Below are 7,500 nucleotides of genomic sequence, written 5' to 3' on the forward strand. Positions count from 1 at the left end.
GTGCCACGTGGCGTGGCGAGCGATGCGCAGCAGCGGCGCCCGGGGCACGGCCCGGAGCCAGGGCCCGGGGGCTTCGGGCCAGGCGTGACAACCGGACTCGGACCGGGAGCTCACACCGCAAAGTGTCCGCCATCCCCCTCTCGGCAGCGGGGCACACGACTCGTCTTTGACCCGCGGGTGCAGCAGCACGGTTCTTTTGCCCCGGAGGTTCCTCCGACCGACCTTCTGGAACCGAAGATGGGCATTTAGGGTCCTGAAAAACGTGTCCCCGAAAATCTCCGCGAACCTTTCTTGGCAATATTGTAGATGTGGCACCCGGCCCAGCCACCGGGGCAAACCACCAAAAGTGTCCGCCCTCCTGGATCGAAGGGTCGGACAAAGCCCATTTCAAAAACCTCATACGGACTTCCAGGCCTCTCCGGCGGGCCCAGGTCAACCGCTCGCCCCCCAGCAGCGACATTTTTTTCTAAGTCCCACGCCGGACACCAGGTCAACACGGCTCTCTGGCAGGAGAAGCCCGCCGCTCCCGAGGAAGCGCCCCCGGCTTGCCCTGAACGCCGTAAGGGAGGGCGGCAGGTCACCGGGGCGAAACCGGAGCGGTGGCCGGTCTCCTGGAACTCTCCCCCGGCCTGGCCCGCCGGGCCGCTCCCGGCCGGAGCTCCCACGTTAACCGCTCCCAACGCAACCGAGCAGAAGTTTTCCAAGTCCCACGGCGGACACCAGGTCCTCCCGGTTCCCCGTCAGGAGAGCCCCGCCACTCCTGGGGAAGCAAGCACCGCTGCCTGCCCGACCTCCGAGCCCATCACCGGGGGGGGGGGCGGGAGCCGGAATCGCGGGCCAGAGCCTGGAACTCTCGCACGGCCAGGCCCGCCGGATCGGGGCACGCTGCCTCCACGCTCGGTTGACAAGGCAGCGCGGCACGGTTCTTTTGCCCCGGAGGTTCCTCTGACCGACTTTCTGGAACCGAACATGGGCATTTAGGGTCCTGAAAACCGAGTCCCCCAAAATCTCCGCGAACCTTTCTTGGCAATATTGTAGATGCGGCACCCGGCCCAGCCACCGGGGCCAACCGCCGAAAGTGTCCGCCCTCCTGGAGCGAAGGCCCGGGCAAGGCCCGTTTGAAAAACCTCATACGGACTTCCGGAGCGCGAGCCCGGGCGCCAGGTCGACCCAGGGCCGACCTCCCGGGCCCCAGAGAGGCACGTCTCCGCCGCGGAAGCCGCCTGATGCCCGCGCCGAAGGCCCCCGGGCCCGCCCGGCCTCCGCGCAGGGCACCGGGGAGAAGTAGGAATCGTGGCCGGGCTCCTGGAACTCCTGCCCGGCCTGCCCCGCGGAAGCATGCCGGGTTCTCCCGCCGCGCCGTGCAGGTTCTTCCGCCCCTCGCCGGGGTAGCCGGGCTCCAACCGCTGGGCCCCGCAGCGTGGAAGGGCCCCTGCGAGTCGCCCCCCGGCCTGCACGCCCGCCGTGCAGTCGACCGGGTCGAAGCCGGAATCGCGGCCGGGTTCCTGGAACTCTCGCCCGGCCTGCCCGCCCGGCCCGCCCCCCGGGCCGGGGCTCCAGTCGACTTGGAGCCAAACTCGGTTTTGACCCCCTCCTGCAGCACGGTCCGGCCCCGGAGGTTCCTCCGTCCGACCTCCTGGAACCCAAGATGGGCATCTAGGGTCCCGAAATCCGTGTCCCCGAAAATCTCCGCGAACCTTTCCTGGCAATATTGTAGATGCGGCACCCGGCCCAGCCACCGGGGGCAACCGCCGAAAGTGTCCGCCCTCCTGGAGCGAAGGCCCGGGCAAGGCCCGTTTCAAAAACCTCATACGGACTTCCGGAGCGCGAGCCCCGGCGCCAGGTCGACCCAGGGCCGACCTCCCGGGCCCCAGAGAGGCTCGTCTCCGCCGCGGAAGCCGCCCGCCGCCCGCGGCGAAGGCCCCCGGGCCCGCCCGGCCTCCGGGCAGGGCACCGGGGAGAAGTAGGAATCGTGGCCGGGCTCCTGGAACTCCTGCCCGGCCTGCCCCGCGGAAGCATGCCGGGTTCTCCCGCCGCGCCGTGCAGGTTCTTCCGCCCCTCGCCGGGGTAGCCGGGCTCCAACCGCTGGGCCCCGCAGCGTGGAAGGGGCCCTGCGAGTCGCCGCCGGCCTGCACGCCCGCCGTGCAGTCGACCGGGTCGAAGCCGGAATCGCGGCCGGGTTCCTGGAACTCTCGCCCGGCCTGCCCGCCCGGCCCGCCCCCCGGGCCGGGGCGCCAGTCGACATGGAGCCAAACTCGGTTTTGACCCCCTCCTGCAGCACGGTCCGGCCCCGGAGGTTCCTCCGTCCGACCTCCTGGAACCCAAGATGGGCATCCAGGGTCCCGAAATCCGTGTCCCCGAAAATCTCCGCGAACCTTTCCTGGCAATATTGTAGATGCGGCACCCGGCCCAGCCACCGGGGGCAACCGCCGAAAGTGTCCGCCCTCCTGGAGCGAAGGCCCGGGCAAGGCCCGTTTCAAAAACCTCATACGGACTTCCGGAGCCCGAGCCCCGGCGCCAGGTCGACCCAGGGCCGACCTCCCGGGCCCCAGAGAGGCTCGTCTCCGCCGCGGAAGCCGCCCGCCGCCCGCGCCGAAGGCCCCCGGGCCCGCCCGGCCTCCGGGCAGGGCACCGGGGAGAAGTAGGAATCGTGGCCGGGCTCCTGGAACTCCTGCCCGGCCTGCCCCGCGGAAGCATGCCGGGTTCTCCCGCCGCGCCGTGCAGGTTCTTCCGCCCCTCGCCGGGGTAGCCGGGCTCCAACCGCTGGGCCCCGCAGCGTGGAAGGGCCCCTGCGAGTCGCCCCCCGGCCTGCACGCCCGCCGTGCAGTCGACCGGGTCGAAGCCGGAATCGCGGCCGGGTTCCTGGAACTCTCGCCCGGCCTGCCCGCCCGGCCCGCCCCCCGGGCCGGGGCTCCAGTCGACATGGAGCCAAACTCGGTTTTGACCCCCTCCTGCAGCACGGTCCGGCCCCGGAGGTTCCTCCGTCCGACCTCCTGGAACCCAAGATGGGCATCTAGGGTCCCGAAATCCGTGTCCCCGAAAATCTCCGCGAACCTTTCCTGGCAATATTGTAGATGCGGCACCCGGCCCAGCCACCGGGGGCAACCGCCGAAAGTGTCCGCCCTCCTGGAGCGAAGGCCCGGGCAAGGCCCGTTTCAAAAACCTCATACGGACTTCCGGAGCCCGAGCCCCGGCGCCAGGTCGACCCAGGGCCGACCTCCCGGGCCCCAGAGAGGCTCGTCTCCGCCGCGGAAGCCGCCCGCCGCCCGCGCCGAAGGCCCCCGGGCCCGCCCGGCCTCCGGGCAGGGCACCGGGGAGAAGTAGGAATCGTGGCCGGGCTCCTGGAACTCCTGCCCGGCCTGCCACGCGGAAGCATGCCGGGTTCTCCCGCCGCGCCGTGCAGGTTCTTCCGCCCCTCGCCGGGGTAGCCGGGCTCCAACCGCTGGGCCCCGCAGCCTGGAAGGGCCCCTGCGAGTCGCCCCCCGGCCTGCACGCCCGCCGTGCAGTCGACCGGGTCGAAGCCGGAATCGCGGCCGGGTTCCTGGAACTCTCGCCCGGCCTGCCCGCCCGGCCCGCCCCCCGGGCCGGAGCTCCAGTCGACTTGGAGCCAAACTCGGTTTTGACCCCCTCCTGCAGCACGGTCCGGCCCCGGAGGTTCCTCCCTCCGACCTCCTGGAACCCAAGATGGGCATCTAGGGTCCCGAAATCCGTGTCCCCGAAAATCTCCGCGAACCTTTCCTGGCAATATTGTAGATGCGGCACCCGGCCCAGCCGCCGGGGGCAACCGCCGAAAGTGTCCGCCCTCCTGGAACGAAGGCCCGGGCAAGGCCCGTTTGAAAAACCTCATACGGACTTCCGGAGCCCGAGCCCCGGCGCCAGGTCGACCCAGGGCCGACCTCCCGGGCCCCAGAGAGGCTCGTCTCCGCCGCGGAAGCCGCCCGCCGCCCGCGGCGAAGGCCCCCGGGCCCGCCCGGCCTCCGGGCAGGGCACCGGGGAGAAGTAGGAATCGTGGACGGGCTCCTGGAACTCCTGCCCGGCCTGCCACGCGGAAGCATGCCGGGTTCTCCGGCCGCGCCGTGCAGGTTCTTCCGCCCCTCGCCGGGGTAGCCGGGCTCCAACCGCTGGGCCCCGCTGCCTGGAAGGGGCCCTGCGAGTCGCCGCCGGCCTGCACGCCCGCCGTGCAGTCGACCGGGTCGAAGCCGGAATCGCGGCCGGGTTCCTGGAACTCTCGCCCGGCCTGCCCGCCCGGCCCGCCCCCCGGGCCGGAGCGCCAGTCGACATGGAGCCAAACTCGGTTTTGACCCCCTCCTGCAGCACGGTCCGGCCCCGCAGGTTCGCCCGTCCGACCTCCTGGAACCCAAGATGGGCATCTAGGGTCCCGAAATCCGTGTCCCCGAAAATCTCCGCGAACCTTTCCTGGCAATATTGTAGATGCGGCACCCGGCCCAGCCACCGGGGGCAACCGCCGAAAGTGTCCGCCCTCCTGGAGCGAAGGCCCGGGCAAGGCCCGTTTGAAAAACCTCATACGGACTTCCGGAGCGCGAGCCCGGGCGCCAGGTCGACCCAGGGCCAACCTCCCGGGCCCCAGAGAGGCACGTCTCCGCCGCGGAAGCCGCCTGATGCCCGCGCCGAAGGCCCCCGGGCCCGCCCGGCCTCCGGGCAGGGCACCGGGGAGAAGTAGGAATCGTGGCCGGGCTCCTGGAACTCCTGCCCGGCCTGCCCCGCGGAAGCATGCCGGGTTCTCCCGCCGCGCCGTGCAGGTTCTTCCGCCCCTTCGCCGGGGTAGCCGGGCTCCAACCGCTGGGCCCCGCAGCCTGGAAGGGCCCCTGCGAGTCGCCCCCCGGCCTGCACGCCCGCCGTGCAGTCGACCGGGTCGAAGCCGGAATCGCGGCCGGGTTCCTGGAACTCTCGCCCGGCCTGCCCGCCCGGCCCGCCCCCCGGGCCGGAGCTCCAGTCGACATGGAGCCAAACTCGGTTTTGACCCCCTCCTGCAGCACGGTCCGGCCCCGGAGGTTCCTCCGTCCGACCTCCTGGAACCCAAGATGGGCATCTAGGGTCCCGAAATCCGTGTCCCCGAAAATCTCCGCGAACCTTTCCTGGCAATATTGTAGATGCGGCACCCGGCCCAGCCGCCGGGGGCAACCGCCGAAAGTGTCCGCCCTCCTGGAGCGAAGGCCCGGGCAAGGCCCGTTTGAAAAACCTCATACGGACTTCCAGGGCCGGAGCCCCGGCGCCAGGTCGACCGCGGGCCTCCCTCCCGGGGCCCAGCACGGCTCGTCTCCCCCGCGGGAGCAGCCCGCTGCCCGCGCCGAAGGCCCCCGGACCCGCCCGGCCTCCGGGCAGGGCACCGGGGAGAAGTAGGAATCGCGGCCGGGCTCCTGGAACTCTCGCCCGGCCAAGCCGCTCGGCCCGCCCCTGGGCCGGAGCTCCAGTCGACATGGAGCCAAACTCGCGGTTGAACCTCTCCTGCAGCACGGTCCGGCCCCGGAGGTTCCTCCGTCCGACCTCCTGGAACCCAAGATGGGCATCTAGGGTCCCGAAAACCGTGTCCCCGAAAATCTCCGCGGACCTTTCCTGGCAATATTGTAGATGTGGCACCCGGCCCAGCCGCCGGGAGCAACCGCCGAAAGTGTCCGGCCTCCTGGAGCGAAGGCCCGGGCACGGCCCGTTTGAAAATCCTCATACGGACTTCCAGGGCCGGAGCTCGGGAGCCAGGTCGACCCCGGGCCTCCCTCCCGGGCGTTAGGGCGGCTCGTCTCCCCCGCGGGAGCAGCCCGCTGCCCGCGCCGAAGGCCCCCGGACCCGCCCGGCCTCCGGGCAGGGCACCGGGGAGAAGTAGGAATCGCGGCCGGGCTCCTGGAACTCTCGCCCGGCCAGGCCGCCCGGCCCGCCCCCCGGGCCGGAGCTCCAGTCGACATGGAGCCAAACTCGGGGTTGAACCTCTCCTGCAGCACGGTCCGGCCCCGGAGGTTCCTCCGTCCGGCCTCCTGGAACCCAAGATGGGCATCTAGGGTCCCGAAACCCGTGTCCTCGAAAATCTCCGCGAACCTTTCCTGGCAATATTGTAGATGCGGCACCCGGCCCAGCCGCCGGGGGCAACCGCCGAAAGTGTCCGCCCTCCTGGAGCGAAGACCCGGGCAAGGCCCGTTTGAAAAACCTCATACGGACTTCCGGAGCCCGAGCCCCGGCGGCAGGTCGACCCAGGGCCCACCTCCCGGGCCCCAGAGAGGCTCGTCTCCGCCGCGGAAGCCGCCTGCCGCCCGCGCCGAAGGCCCCCGGGCCCGCCCGGCCTCCGGGCAGGGCACCGGGGAGAAGCCGGAATCGCGGCCGGGCTCCTGGAACTCTCGCCGGGCAGGCCGCCCGGCCCGCCCCGGGGCCGGAGCTCCAGTCGACATGGAGCCAAACTCGGTTTTGACCCCCTCCTTCGGAACGGTCCGGCCCCGGAGGTTCCTCCGTCCGAGCTCCTGGAACCCAAGATGGGCATCTAGGGTCCCGAAACCCGTGTCCTCGAAAATCTCCGCGAACCTTTCCTGGCAATATTGTAGATGCGGCACCCGGCCCAGCCGCCGGGGGCAACCGCCGAAAGTGTCCGCCCTCCTGGAGCGAAGGCCCGGGCAAGGCCCGTTTGAAAAACCTCATACGGACTTCCGGAGCCCGAGCCCCGGCGCCAGGTCGACCCAGGGCCAACCTCCCGGGCCCCAGAGAGGCTCGTCTCCCCCGCGGGAGCAGCCCGCCGCCCGCGCCGAAGGCCCCCGGACCTGCCCGGCCTCCGGGCAGGGCACCGGGGAGAAGCCGGAATCGCGGCCGGGCTCCTGGAACTCTCGCCCGGCCCGCCCCTGGGCCGGAGCTCCAGTCGACATGGAGCCAAACCCGGGGTTGAGCCCCTCCTGCAGCACGGTCCGGTCCCGGAGGTACCCCTGCCCGACCTCCTGGAACCCAAGATGGGCAACTAGGGTCCCGAAAACCGTGTCCCCGAAAATCTCCGCGGACCTTTCCTGGCAATATTGTAGATGCGGCACCCGGCCCAGCCACCGGGGGCAACCGCCGAAAGTGTCCGCCCTCCTGGAGCGAAGGCCCGGGCACGGGCCGTTTGAAAAACCTCATCGGGACTTCCAGGGCCGGAGCCCCGGCGCCAGGTCGACCCCGGGCCTCCCTCCCGGGGCCCAGCACGGCTCGTCTCCCCCGCGGGAGCAGCCCGCCGCCCGCGCCGAAGGCCCCCGGACCTGCCCGGCCTCCGGGCAGGGCACCGGGGAGAAGTCGGAATCGCGGCCGGGCTCCTGGAACTCCCGCCCGGCCTGCCCCGCGGAGTCCTGCCCGGGCTCCCGCCGCCTTGGCCCGGGACGACCACCCCTCGGCGGGGTGCCTGGGCTCCGACCCCGGAGGCCCGGGTCCCTGCCGGGGCCCTTGGACCCGCCCCCGGGCTGCCCTTCCACGGAGCCCTTGACCGGGACGAAATCGGAATTGTGGCCGAGCTCCTGGAACTCTCGCCCGGCCTGACCG

The sequence above is a fragment of the Alligator mississippiensis genome, unplaced genomic scaffold (assembly GCF_030867095.1).
Source record: "Alligator mississippiensis isolate rAllMis1 unplaced genomic scaffold, rAllMis1 scaffold_26, whole genome shotgun sequence".
In the NCBI taxonomy this organism is placed as follows: domain Eukaryota; kingdom Metazoa; phylum Chordata; order Crocodylia; family Alligatoridae; genus Alligator; species Alligator mississippiensis.